General features: G+C 41.4%; 1 long non-coding RNA gene across 4 annotated transcripts in view; it reads right to left on the minus strand.

Moving 5' to 3' along the window:
* Nucleotides 1-8,362: 8,362 nt before the first annotated feature.
* LOC109254308 (uncharacterized) overlaps nucleotides 8,363-15,316 on the minus strand; it is a 119,111-nt gene continuing 112,157 nt past the window's right edge. For all 4 annotated transcript variants that reach the window (XR_008417175.1, XR_008417172.1, XR_008417171.1 and 1 more), the window contains 2 exons: nucleotides 12,016-12,198; nucleotides 8,363-9,865 (listed from right to left, as the gene is read on the minus strand). This is a non-coding gene — a long non-coding RNA (uncharacterized LOC109254308). The remainder of the gene's footprint in view (nucleotides 9,866-12,015; nucleotides 12,199-15,316) is intronic.

A 15,316-nucleotide genomic window follows, 5' to 3' on the forward strand; every position in this document is an offset into this window, starting at 1 on the left:
TTTGTGGGGCCTGAAGCTGATACAATTTTAGAGGCTATCCTTAAAAAAAAAAAAAAAAAAAAAAAAAAAAAAAAAAAAAAGCAGATATAAAATGCCTGTAAGCTAATATAAAATATACCCAAAGCACTCCAGTGCCACAAACAGATCTGCCTCATTCTTTTTAATAACTGCATACTATTTTATTGTAAGGATGCACCATAATTTATTTATCCATTCCCCTATTGATAGATCCATATATTGTTTCCAGCCTCTTATTATTATATAAAGCGTTGCCATGAGTACATTTGTACATACATCAATTCCCACATTTGAGAACATATCTGTAGGGCAAATTTCTAAAAGCAAAAATCACTGGGTGAAAGAAGCATTTGTGTATTTGTAATTTTGATAAATATTATGAAATTACCTTTATAAAAGCTGTTCCAGTTTACACTGTTACCAGCAGCATACGAGGGTACCTGTTTCTCATAGCCTTGCTGGTGTAATACTATTATTTATTTATCTTTGCCAATGTGATAGATGAAACTATCTCTTGCTCTCTCTCTCTTTTTTTTTTTGAGTAATTTTTTATGTGTTTGAGCAGCATATGTAGGTTGTTTTTTATTTGAACTGTTCCTATCTTTTGCCTGTTTTCTTTCTTTTTTTTTTTTTTTACAGTAGACCAATAACCTAATTGGCCTTTTTCTTTTTTTCAATTTTTTTAATGCTTATTCATTTTGGGGGGTCGGGGGGGAGAGACAGAGCACAAGTGGGGGAAGGGCAGAGAGGGACATACAGAATCTGAAGCAGGCTCCAGGCTCCGAGCTGTCAGCACAGAGCCCAACATGTGGCTCAAACTCAGGAACCATGAGACCATGACCCGAGCTGAAGTCAGATGCTCAGCCGACGGAGCCACCCCCAACTGGTCTTTTTCTTACTGAATTGTAGAAATGCTCTCTATTTTAGGGAAATTATCACTGTAACATGTAATATGCAAATATTTTTCCCAGTTTTTTATTGGTCTTTTGATTCACATAGGGCATATAGGAGCTCTGCCATCAGATTTTTTTTTTTTTAATATCACCAAATTTAGCCTTCTAAGATTGTGCTATTTTAGCTACGGCAGTGCGGGCAGGGTCCTCTCAAAAGGTGGCACTGGAGCTGACACCTAAAAGACCTCACGTGCATCTATTTGTGCAGGTGTTTCATGCAAAGAGCAGGAGACAGGAGCCCTTGTCAGGAGGCTCTCAGGAAGGAATGTGCTTAGTGTGTTGGAGGAACTGAAAAGAGCCGCAGCAAACATGATATACAAGAAGTGCAAGAGCTAGACAGGACCCAAATCACAAAGGTTTCGAAGGCCACAGAAAGAAGTGTGGGTTAGCTTTAAGGCCCCAGAGGGGAACCAAAATCAATGGGGTAAAAAACCATAGGAAGCAATTTTAGATTCTACGTATAATTAGACGAACATTCTAACAGTTATCACTGTCCGGCACGGACTGGGCTCCAGGGGTATTCATCAGTGAGTTGCTGGCCTTGGAATTTTTCAGGCAGAAGTATAACACAGCTGGGAGGAGATGCTAGGGGAAACTGAAGCATTCGACGGGAGTTCAACTCGGTGACATTTCCACCTTTACCAAGAATACCAAGATTCGGACGTTGTCTGTGGTGTATCGTATATACACCCACTTTCTCTTCCTTTGTGGTTTCTCCCTCTTTTTCTGTTCTTAAGTCTTTCTTCCTTCCAACCTTCCTTCTTTCCTTCCTTTCCTTTATCCTCTCCCACTTGGTAGAACTGCCAATGGTTCATTCTTGGCTCCACTGACAGCATTAAAGGACATGATGTAGTGTTTACATGGAAATAACTTTCTATTTCCAGTGACACCCGTTTATAGAGATGCCATGCACGTACCTGGCACCAGAACCCTCTTTGACCCAGGAGTCCCTGAGGGCAGGAACCACATCTTTTCCCTCCTGTGTTGTATTCTGGTGCAGGGACATGGATATACTATAAGCTCAAAAAACAGATGATGTTAATATGCATTCACAGGCCGTGTCTGCAAAGTGGCTAATTGCAAATAATATGGTATCCTCTGAGCAGGTCAGATCTAGGAATGGTGAGGGCAAACACTGGTCTGAAGGGTCAGAGTAGGAGAAGGATTTGAGAGTCTTCCCTATAGATGAGGCACAATTACAGATGGGATCACTAGGTCAGAATGCAGTGGAGAAGGTATAGAGGGCCAAGAAAACAAAGCCTATCCATAGGATTTCTAGCAAAGGGATGCGTGTAAAACTTTAGGCAGGCAATATCATGTGATCCTAGATTTGGAGAAAGGCTGGGGTAGGACTGGAAACTGAGAGGCTGCTCTCAGAACCTGGCCAGAACTGCAGCAGTGCAATAGGGGGGTCAGGGAGGAAGGACAGAGAGCAGGCTGCACAGAGTCGGTGCCTTTGCTACGACAGACACTGCTAAGTGCTTTACATCTTTAATTTCAGAGCAATTCTCCAAGTTACTAATTAATATCCTAGTTTTACAATTGTGGAAACTGAGGCGAAGAAGAGCCAAGCGATTTCCCCCAGGTGACACAGCCGGTAAGCAACAGTGCTGAGGTTTACGCCCAGTCTACCTCCAAGGCCTCACACACTCAATCAGAGAAGAAGTGAAGTTCCCCTGCTGTCACAAACACTCGCGGGGCAGGCCGAGCACAGACGGGGAGGTCTCCAGTGAGTGTGGGATGTGTCTGGAGCCAGGTGAGATGGGCCAGCAGATATGCTCTGCTCTTGGCAGAAGAGGGAAAAGAGAACTGTAGTTACAAGCTTTCTCGGCTTCTCTCCCCAGCCAAGTCAACGTCATGTTTGTTCTAGGGCCATCTTTTATCCAAATAATATCTTAGTGTTTCCTCAAAGGAAGATGCACCAAAGTTTGGAAGCACCAACCTCTTTCCAATTTCTTATTTCCCTGGGGCCACATTCTCTTGACACGTCTCCCTTCCACACATAGCAACCACACTAATTTGGAATTAGAATCCTACACAAAGAGGGAAAACACCCAGTAGGAAAATGAATTCTAACATGCTTTTTTTTTTTTTTTAACCCACCATAGATTGAGCTGGAGATGAGAGGGGTTCTGCTTCAAACACACTGCAGTACAATTAAATACAAAAGCAAAGAACCCTAAATGTTATGATTTGCTTACCGTTTACATGACAAAATTAATTGAATACAAGAACAAAGGCAAACACTTGCAAATGGGGAAGAGGAGGAAGCGGCCAAAAATATACCAGGAAGCAGGAGTTGATTTTCTGCTTTTTAAAAAAACTGATGAATCCATTCCACATGATTTCTTGCCTACCACATATTTTTCTTATCAATGGGTACATAAATAAAGTACCCATTGATACATCTAGAAAGCTGTTATTGTGGAACAAATTCAAGCAAAAAAGAAAAAAAAATTACAGAACACAGAGAATATTCCTTATGTAAATCCTGAATTAGAAAATGCCAAAAACCAGTGGAAAATGAGAGTGCCGACTGAAGTAGGACTTGGGACTAGGCCCTCAGAGATGTTTCTGCTCCCTAAGACTTCACATTTCAGCCTCTGCCTCACTCCCCGTTGGCCATTGGGGCCCTGGTTCTGCCACTCATTTGGTGAGTGTGTGAGGCTTGGAGCAGCCACTTCTGCTCACTAAGCATCAGGATTCTCACCTATCAAGTAAGGGGCATGGGAGTGACAGATTCTCCAGATACCACCTCCCCTGGTTCAACGCAAACTGTACATCCCAGCACCTGGTCCCATTCATTTTCTGATCTAAGCCACTGCTGCTGGAGGTGTTACCACTGGGGATTCTGTGGGGGGACGAGATGCACCTGGTCCCTCGGTGCTTTTCTTGGAGTAAGACACACTGTGCATGTAGCATCCCCCACCCCCAGCACTTTCTCCTTACGGGGCAGGCAGAACTGCTGGTTCTGTAATGTGATCACATAACTCAGGGATCATAAAAGTTAGCTATCTGGTGCACCAAAATACTATGGCTCCATTTTACTCAAAATCTAGTCCGGCCTGTTCATAAGCAAATCATCTCACATATAAAATTACTTAGAGGGGTTCCTGGGTGGCTCGGTCAGTTGAGCGTCTTGACTCTTGATTTCAGCTCAGATCATGGGATCCAGCCCTGCTCTGAGCTAAGCATGGAACCTACTTGGATTTTTCTCTCTCTCTCCCTCTGCCCCTTTCCCCTACTCTCTCTCTCTCTCTTTCTCAAAAATAAATAAATAAATAAATAATTAAAAATTAAAATTATCTAGAATTTAGTTCATTAAACTAAACTATGTTTTTGGTTTATAATTATTTTTATTTGTTCTTTAACATGAATGGTAATAATAGACAGTACACTGTTCACCAAACCTCTGTTTGCATATCTTCGGTAATACATTTTCATTTGATGAACGTTGATACTGGGTTAGGAAACATGTAATCTCATAAGAGCAAGTTTCCTCAAGACAAACCACTCTTGAAAACAAGTGAGAAGTTTTTGTCTTTAATTCCTGTTTTAGACATGTTATAAACATGCAAATTTATTTCCCAGTTGATTCAATCTGCCACCTCTAAATCTTTAGGGAGAATTACAGAAATGGAGATAAAATCTTGGTAATTTATTCAATTTTATCACTTCTACTGATCCCATAAAAAGACTCCATCTGTCAAATTATCTTTTCTTTAAAAAAACCCAAAAAACCTTTTATAATTTTCTTTATATGGGAATGCTGAAAACGAGTAGTTTAAGTATCTGTGTCATGAAAACTATTGACGTTCCAATAAAATCTGTTCTTTCTAAATTATCTGTTCCTTAGCCTCTTTTGAGAGGAAACTTCAGCTTCTATCATTTGTTTATAATTTGCTCATGCAGCTTGGGATTTATTGCTTTGGGTGAATATATTATGGCATGTTTGGGAAGTGGAGAATAAAATATTCTTATGTTAACATATTCTGTGATTTGGATTCCAATCCATAATCAGTACATCTTTCTTTTTAAAATTTCTGCTGCCTTGGTTTTATTGAAAGCACAAATAGTAAGCATAAAAAGATGAGAAACCTAGCTGAATTCCATCTTTTATCATATATTTTAAACCTTGTTTCTGTAATCCTAGGCTACGTGAATGCCAATGCACCTGAGCCTCTGGGCTCCGTTAGAGAAATACCCCACCACCACCATCATGAGGTTTCTGGTGTCTAATTCTAATCGGGCCCTCATTGTACTAATCTTTGGTTAGCTCTCTCAGTCTCTCAGTGACGATTCCAGAGCCTCACTTTTCTCTTGAAAGGCCCACCTAGGATTGTGAGATAAAATACATAATGCCCAGTTCAATTTGAATTGCAGATAGGCAATGAATAATTTTTAGTGTAAGTATGTCCCTTGCCATATTTAATATGTCCTATATTTTGATTTGCTGGAATCTGGCAACCCTATCCGTAACGTCTTTCTCTCGCAGCCACCTTTGTCTCATGGTGAAATCTGAACCTGGGGGCCCAGGTGACTCCCTTAAGCATCTGACTCTTGATCTTGGCTCAGGTCATAATTTCACTGTTCCTCACTCTCTGCCCCTCCCCCACTCGTGTGCATGCGCACACTCTGTCTCTCAAAATAAATTTAAAAACTAAGTAAAATCTGAAGCCATTACCACAAACTCCCTCAACTTCCTGCCATCTCCTCTTCAGATTCTCCAACCTTAAGACATACACTCACCTGTCTCTCTCCCACCCCAGTGAGTAGCCTGTTCAAGACCAGCCTCCACACTGAGCTCTTGACAACTCCTGTGCAAGGTGTCCTCACACAAAGTCCAGAGCCAGCGCTGTACTGAAATGCAAATGCCCCCCACAGAGCTCAGCGCTGGATGCATGTGTTTAGTGGAGAAGCAGGTTTGAAATGTATGGAGCCAGAAGCCAGTCTATGGAAAACTCTTCCAAATTTTACAGCTCAAAGAGGAAAAGAAGCCTGACGGTTTTCCCAGATTCGACAATAATCTTAAATATTTGCATGACATATCATCAGTAATGGTTGTGAGGCTCAAAGAAACCATTCTAAACTATCAATTTTTAAAAGTTTAAACAACTATGCTAGAGGAAAGAGAAAATTACCTTTCTATTTACTTTACAAGAAGTGATATTGCAAAATCATTACCATATGAATCGTTGATTAAAACTATGAAGTCACAAATTTAGGGGAAAAGTATTTTAGAGGTACTTTGTGGAGTTAATTTTTTTTTAAACATCTTATTTATTTTTGAAAGACAGAGACAGCATATGTGGGGGAGGAGCAAAGAGAGAGAAAGAGGGAGACACAGAATGCAAAGCAGGCTCCGGGCTCTGAGCTGTCAGCACAGACCCTGATGTGGGACTTGAACCCTCGAACTGTGAGATCATGACCTGAGCCAAAGTCAGTCGCTTAACTGACTGAGCCACACAGGCGCCCCTTAATGGAGTTCATTTTTTAAAATTATGTGAATTTCTAGATTTTGTGATACTGTGGCATTTGTCAACATTAAAAAATTTGTAATATCATTTCTCTTTTCATACTAAATAAATGTATTTTTTAAGATTTTATTTTTAAGTAATCTCTACACCCAACGTGGGGCTCAAACCCACATCCCCAAGATCAAAAGTAGTACTCTCCACCTAAGCCAGCCAGGTGCCCCTAAATAAATACTTCTGTGTATTATTTTATATTTATAATTTTGTATTTTCTTTTCTTAAAATGGCCTCCACTATTGTGTGAACTTCAAGGTCCCATTCAAACCTGGATTCATCCCTGCGTGGAGAAATACCAGAACAAAAAGCACAACTGAGTCATTACTGATCAAGGTGGAAAATTTATAAAACCCACACCAGGTGGAAAGGGAAGCAGACAAAGGATCTAGAAAATCCCTTGAGGGAAACAAACAGTGAACTTGTTAAATTCCAGAAATGAAAAGCAAATGCCTTTGGCAGCTCTTGACACATTCCTGGAGTTCTCTTCACTGACAAGTCAGGTTTAGTTTGGGAGAAATGGTTCCCTTTCCTTTGTTCAGCTTTCAAGTCATATTCTTCAGGATTCTGTGCTTGTCCTTCCCTCCTTACTCCACACAATTAAAAATTAACTAAACCATTTCATCTATTCCCATGTTTATAATCAACTCCTACAATCTAATGGTGTTTGACTATCTCTGGGGCTCACCTCTCGCTCAAGCTTCATGCTCAGAGGGACCTCTTCAGAGCATTTTCCCAACTCACAGTGACCACTCCAGCCGCTGCCTCCCCCGCAGCCATCTTGTGGGATGTGCTCTGGCCTCCGGGCCACAGCTAGTTGAGGAACGGGGAGTCATCTGATCCCCGTTCTATAGATCCTTTTTCTATAGATTTGGAATTGCGAGACAGAGTGCAAAAATCAGCTGACTTTCCTTCTTGAGAGAGCTGGGCATGTAAAGGATAAGTGAGGTTGAGTTGTGGGGCAACAGACTCAGGAGAGGCCAGTGCACAGGCAAAGACAAGGAGCCGGTTGGTAGTGCTGACTCCCAGCCAAAGCAGCCGCCCAACTTTCCAGGTCTTTGTGTCAGAACCTCCCCAAGACTCCATTGACACGACACCTCGGTATTCCCATAACATATTTCTCATTTTAGCTTAAGTTAGCCTGAACTGATTTCTGGTACTTGGAACCGGAATGGTACATCTAACTAATACAGTCACCAGGTCATACACAAACTCAGATTAATCAACCCCGAAACATTAACAGAAAAAATTATCTTTGCAGAGGAAATCCTGCCATTAGATTTGAGGGCATCTGAGAATTTTTTCTAGATAGAATTTTTGGAGCTCACTTCAATTTAATTACAGAAAACTTTACTGTTAAATATCATCAGCTTCATTACAGTCATTTGGATCATAGTCCAGCTGTTTCTTTATGGACATATAACTTCATGTAAATTGGATTTCCCTGTAGGAGATTGAGATTATTCCAACTTTTCCTGGAGTGATAGAATGAGTTGCAAATTGATAAAAATTATCCTTATGAGGTTTACCAATAATAATTACAGGAAATATTTTCTAACATGGTATATTACATTGGAGCATATGCAAATAAAGCCTTTTTTTAAATTTTTAAAGAGCTGCCTTTACCTAATGATGCAACAACATAATATTGTTTTGATAATATTTTCATTTTCTAAAATGGCTTTACAACAGCATCTTAAAGGATTTAAGAAAGTGAAGAAAATTAGACTCCCATAAGCATAAAATGTGTGGTAGAGTGGTTAATTTCAAAAGTTTTCAGGCAAGGGAAACTTTAGAAACTGTCTTCATAAGAGCTATGAGTGCTAGAGCTAAGAGCTCTAGCATAAGTGCTAGAGCCCTTATTGCTGCATGATCTAAAAACTGGAAACAACCTAAATGTCCAACAATACGGTGTTGGTTAAGTATGCCGCAGAAATCCAGGTAGCTATTAAAAATGATGTGGGCTTAGGGGCACCTGGGTGGCTCAGTTGGTTGAGCGGCCAACTTCGACTCAGGTCATGAATTCACAGTTTGTGAGTTCGAGCCCCACGTCAGAGCCCGATGCCTGCTTCGGATTCTGTGTCTCCCTCTCTCTCTGACCCCCCTACCCCCTGCTCACACTCTGTCTCTCTCTCTCAAAAATAAATAAACATTAAAGAAAAAAAAATTTTTAAATGATGTGGGTTTATAACTGTTGATGTGGAGCTATATTCACTGGGGGAAAAAACAGGTTATAAAGTGGCAGGTTTCAATCCATCTTTATAAAGTAAGTAAATAAATAATACTGTATAAATCTGGAATTTGAAATGATGTACGCCAACATGTAAATGGCAGTGCTTTGGGTAAAGGAAATATGGGTAAATTCTTTCAATTTCTATGTTTGTATTATCTGCTTTTTTTAAAACAGTGTGCACTTATTACTTCCATCATTAGAACCAATAGTAATATTATTTTCATTTAAAAATATCTCAAGTTCAAGGGTAGAATCCAAGAGTTTTGATGTAGAAGGAACAGTAAAGTCTTCCCTAATTCAACTTCCCCAACTTTTTACTGCCAGGGCTGGAATCCCTTCTGGATGATTCTGTCAGACCCTCACTCAGACTTAATGAATGGGAAACTCACTACTTTCCAAGTATAACAAGATAATTCTGATGACAGCAGAATTCCATCTGGGATGGGAATAGAGTTGGGAGAAATGCAGAATACTGTGGGGCACTAGGGTGTGGTAAGCCCCCAAAACCATGGGGTATCCCCATGCTCAAGCGCTCTGTATGAGACAAGGAGAATAATTTGTGTTCTCCTGATGGGGATGGGGGAGAGCTTTGCAGAGAAAGATGAGGAGAGAGGGCATATCACAAGTTGGAGAGAGGCTGGGACCATTGCAGCCATCTCTGAGAGGGGCTGGCGGGAGGTCTTTCTACCCAGTGTGCCATGAGAATGTTACTTGGCTTGTTCGGGGTTTTTCCCCCATGATGTTAACAGATCCTGTCTTTTCTGCTTTACTTCCACCCACTCTAATTTTTTAGTGAAAATTAAAGTTGTGGGTGACTTTAAACCTCGAGTGAGACGCTGCGAAACAGACACAGCACAACTGACGGCAGGTACCCAGAGTCAGCATTAACCATAAAACAAGAACTCGCCAAACTCTTGCTCACAGGTCTGGACTCTCACCTGGTGCAAGCCGAGGGAGAAGGGCAAGTCCATCTTGCTTGGGTTCCACAGGCAGAGGCCCCAGTGGCGTGGGGGTTATGTGGGGCAGCCCCTCCCACTGCTTCACAACTTGGCATCTGCCTCAGAGCAGCTCCAAATCTGCGTCTGCCTCCGTGCCTTTGGCTCTGCTCTGGAACAACTCAGTCCATTTAAGCTCTGTTCCAAATGAAAGATAAAGGAAAGATGATGCCTTTGAAATATTAAACCAAAGTAATTTTCATTCCCCATAAGTGGTGCTGTCCTATGACCCCCTCACTCATTGAATCAATGGGTTTGACTACTTCAGGGAAAGGCTGAATACTTAAGTAGAACAAAGTCATTACTCAGCTTAGAGTGTCAAACTAAATTTCTTAAGTTCACAGCAAGATAATTCCAGGCTTTGTTAAGAGAAAAAAGGGTTTTGCCTGATTCAAAAAGTTTTCTTTTTCAGTGTTTAAAGAGCAAAGCTCAGGGGTCTGAGCATAGAACTTCACATGGCTTCGGTCTTCACACTGGTATGTGTGTATCTCTGGGAGTGCACGAAGATTTGCTAAGGTCAGTGTATGGTCACTGGGAATTTTAAGGGACCTGTTTTCCAAACGGTCCACTTCCATGTGCATTATTTCCTAAAATTAACCCTCTTTTAGAATTTGTAGATTAACCTGCTTTTTCCAAGTATTCTCCTTCTTTACAAAAGAAAATGATACCTCTCATTATCCAGAATCCCAAGGGTACCACAACCTCTGGGTCACCAAATGACTGGACATTTGGAGAATGCACGCCACCAAGGAAGGGATCTCTGGGAGCAGTACCGGGTGAGCTCCCAGGAAAATACTGAGGGCCACGGGGGCCTCATTTCATTCAGGCTGCATCGTCATGCATGGCGGCTAAGTGCCTCATCTATTTATCTTTGTTTTTACATACTAGAATTCAGAAGTGATGTGGTTGTCATGAGGACTTACACTGAAACACTGACTTAAACTGAGAAATAAAATCTAGACTTGTCCTGACAGAAAGCATGGCGGATTTGGCTGACTGGATAGATAACAAAAACTGATTTTGCGGGTTAGGTTCTGTGTGGTTATTTTCCATACGTTGAATGAGCAAAACTTAATGTCCTAAGGTTTTAACAAAAATATATTTAGAGCATACATACAACAGAAAATACATCAGAGACAACATCTTTTGTAACTATTAAATGGAGATAAAAATGTTCAGATGTCAACATAAAAATATGGAAGTTTTTCAGAATTCTTTAAGGGCCTGAGAGGAAAAAGTTTGCTAAACAGTGTAGGGAGGCAGGGTAAGGTGGAAACCCATTGGGGTTAAACATGAAGTAGCAGTGAGGTGAAGGGCAAGAGGTCATCTGTCAGTGTGGGAGCTCCCTCTTCCACCCCCCACCCCCAGGCAAACCTTAAGATCCAAGAGCCCACAGGAAGTAGGAAGTACTTGGAATGAACAGATAAATTTGAGAGAATCCAAAGCACAAGGACTTATTTCTTGCCTTCCAGGACACAGTAGCTCAGGAAAACCTCAAGCATCTTGGCCCACAACATGAAGTAACCCCTGGGGCAGTGGAAATGGTGGTGAAATATCCTTAGAAAGAGAAAGCACTGAGAGACCACCAGTCCTGCCTCCCTGTGGCAGACACATGATGTGAAAGAAATTCCCACAGCCCTACGGGACCCACCGAGGGATATACAAGGTGCCTAGGAGTTAGGAATGGCCTGATCTTTAGAGGAAGGTGGCTGAACTCCCAAGGTGCAATCATACTCCCTCCCCGCTTCTCCTTTCTGGGCTCTGATATCATCCAGGAAGAAGAGAGGAGGCCAGATGTTGGAGGAAACCTGAAGGAGGAGGTTTTTTGTTTTTTTAAGTTTATTTATTTTGAGAGAGTAAGAGTGTAAGCACAAGTCAGGCAGGGGTAGAGAGAGAGAGGGAAAGGGAATCTCAAGCAGGCTCCACACTGTCAGCACAGAGCTCGACACGGGGCTCGAACTCATGAACCATGAGATCATGACTTGAGGCGAGATTAAGAGTCAGACGCTTAACAGACTGAGTCACCCAGGTGCCCCAAGGAGGCAGTTTTACACCAGGTGTAGGACTCCTAACCTGCATCTGTGAGTCACCAAATAATTTGCACAGGTGACAGCTTTTTCATTAGAGCAATATATATAGTTATTGAGTTTTAAAGCTTGAAGGAACTTGAGAGATCATTGGCCCTTTGCTCTCATTTGATAAATATGGAAAGTAAAGCCCTGATTGATAATATGAGTTGGCCTATGTTTGGGAGCTGGTATCAGAAGTGGTGATTCCCACTGGCTCACCTTAAGACTGAGTCTTTGGTAGTCCTTTATGGTCCCAGCCTTCCAATGTTTTTTAGAATATAAATTCTCCCCACTCAGTTTAGATGCTCTGCAATGTGTTCAGAATACCTTCAGTTTGACTGAGCTGCTGATACCTCCAGAGTAGCCAGGAACACTGGACATTTTACACTGGTTTAACTGTTCCTGAAGAGAACAACAGTGAAACAAACTTCATAAGCATTGGTATTAGGAATCATGAAAACACTTTACAGTAGGACTGGCCAACAGAATCTTCTGCGATTTTGGAAATGCTCTATATTGGCACTGTCTGATTTTGTGGCCACTGTCTATGGAGGCTTTTGAGCACTAGAAATGTGGCTAGTACGACTGAGGAACTGAATTTTACATTTTATTCAATTATAAATTTTAACTTATCTATGAATAATCACATATGGCTAGCGGATTCTGTATTGGACAGTATAGCTCTATAATATTCATAAAAATGAGGTTCCTCTTCTTTTTCATCACAGTTACAGGAAATTGGTTGAAGCCTTTAAATTTTGGCCTATATAACAATGTTTGCCTCAGGTATTTTACTTCCCAATTCTCGAGGAGACAGTATTTTTGTATTGTGCCGGAACAACCCTCATTCTCTGGAAGATCAAACATATTTCTTTGAAGGTCAAAGTTTGAGAATATCTTAGTTACTAGACCAAGACTTACTGGTGTTATTTATTTAATTTTTTATTTACTTTTACTATGCACATGATTTTGAAAATCAAATTGTTTTAATAGGTTTAACTTCTAAATAATGTTTTCCTAATTCCCCTACATTTTCAGATGATATTGGGTCTTCAGTATTACTATCTATTGCTGCATAACAAATCATCCCAAAACTTTGTGGCTTAAAATGTTAACATAGTCATTATCACAAGTTTCTGAGGATCTGGAACCAGGTAACAGCTTAGTTGGGTTCCTTGGCTCAGAGTCGCTCAAGAGGCTGCAATCAAGTCGTCAGACAAGACTGTAGTCATCTCGAAGCTCGACCAAGGGGAGATGTTCTCCCAAGCCCCCTCCTACAGCTGTGGGCAGGCCTCAGGTCCTGGCTGACTGTTGACCAGAAGCATCAATTCCTTGCCACGCAAGGGTGTTACTCACAACAAGGCAGCTGGCTAGTGGCCGCTCTCCATTCCTTGCCACATGGGCCTCTACACAGAGCAGATCACAACATGGCCTCTTGTTTCATCAGAGAGAAAGCAAGAAAAACCAAAGAAAGAATGGGAGCAAAAAGCCTGCTCTTTCGTAATCTATTCTCAGAAGTGACACGCCATCCCTTTGCTGTGTTTTGTTAGAAGCAAGTCATCAGGTACAGCCCACACTCCAGGTGAAGGGATTAGACAAGGGGGTGGACACCAGAAGGCAGGAATCATCGAGAATAATGTGAGGAGCTGGTTTCTGCAACTACTTTAAAGAAGGCTCTTTTTCTTGCTGGTCTAGGCAGTCCTGAATCTTAGCTTCAGGGTCAGCTCTACCCAGAGTCAGAGTATGGGTGTGTCCAATGTCACCCACCTAGATAGTGGGGGAACTAGACCTAGAATCCAAGTCTCCTAAGAACCTGATCAGTCCTCTCTTTTCTGTCATACATGTTTGGTTAGGACTCCAGCACACCCACATGGAGCCCCACAACAGCAAGCAAAAGTATTTTGACTTTAAAACACAGGCACTAAGGTGTCTAAACAGAAGAGTGCTACGACAGAAATGATTTTTAAAGAAAGACTTTAGTATGATGTAAAGCGGATTGGAGAGGGAAAGACAGGAAATTACATTAATTCCAATTTATTTACACTGAGCATATTTATGGCCTACAGTTTTGTAGTTTGTGATTGTAAAGACATCCCGTGTGTTTTCCTAAGTCCTAATAAAATGGTCTTTGAAAGACTTATTTGGGCCCCAAATTCATCAAGTAAAAATGCTACATGGGAAAGTCTATGACCAAGTTTTATAATACACAATATTTCCCCATGTGCACATTGAAATAAACTCTAAAAGTTCTCTGGTGAATTTCCAGAGATGATGTTTTCTATTAACATAGGAAACTCCCAGGAGAGTCAGGACTCAAAAACCTTGAGAAGATATTGTAGCCTGTAAAATGTTTTAAAGTACTGTCCTACGAAGTCTCTACCTCCAGCCATGACAATAACACACAAACTTGCATTTAAATGAGGAGGATGGTGTGGCAAAGTCTCCCACTTATCCATCAATAGTCACCCTCTCCTTCTTTTAATAGTAAATTTTCTGATGTTTAGCTGGGCACATTGCCTAGTCAAGACTACATTTCCCAGCCTCCTTTACAGTTAGGCGCAGCCATTAAGACACAGTTCTGGCCAGTGGGTATGAGTGGAAGTGATGTAACTCATTCTGGTTGTGTCTTTAACTGGGAAAGGTATGTGCTCCCCTTACTCCTTCTCCCCTCCTGATTAGGTGGTACGCAGATGTGATGACAGGAGCTGGGAGTTGTCAGAGGTGAAAGCTCCCATAACAGCCTTGAACCATTTACCTCTGGAAATTTCCAAGACAGTTAACGTGTTCTTTCTTGCCTAACTCCCTGTGATTTGGAGTCTCTGTGTTAGAGCAGTTTAAACTATAACTTAACTACTATGATAACTATCCACCTTTCCTCTATCTTGGTTTTCTGCCTAAAGTAATGACAGACACCTAGACAAAAGTGATAAGGAAAAGGGATGTATTGGGCCATATTAAATTCTTGTTATCCTCTCCTAGTTACCTGGGAAGCTACCAGGATCATAGTGGTAGTAGCAAACTCCTAATTATTCTTGCTATTTGACTTTACTCCCCCTCTTTATTAGCAAATAATTAAAGAAGCAATAATATTATAAGCTCAGACTTGCTAATGAGCCAAGGGTGCCTTTAAGTTTCCCTTTCTCAGGGTTGACTAGGGTCAGAGACTAGAGATCTATACAATTTGGTATTGATAAATGTTTAACACTGGCTCCCTAAGGAAAAACAAGCCCCAGTTGGTAGGGTTTGCCAATTTCCATGGTGTAAATACTCTCACTATGGCTGATTTCAAGCTAGGAATATGAGAAGAAATGTTCACATGTGCACCTTGCAAGGTAAAACTTGCTGGCCCCAGAACACTGGGATCCATCTATCCGTTGCCTCAGCCTGGGACTGCTCCCTGATTTCCTTACACTCTGCAGAAGGATGCTAACTTTACAGTACTATGCACCAGGAACAGCAAAGACAATGTGGGGTGTGGCTCTGATGCTGTCAGAACTGCATCTGGGCCTGGCCTTCATCT

The sequence above is a fragment of the Panthera pardus genome, unplaced genomic scaffold (assembly GCF_024362965.1).
Source record: "Panthera pardus isolate Hobbes unplaced genomic scaffold, ASM2436296v1 HiC_scaffold_24, whole genome shotgun sequence".
Lineage (NCBI taxonomy): Eukaryota > Metazoa > Chordata > Mammalia > Carnivora > Felidae > Panthera > Panthera pardus.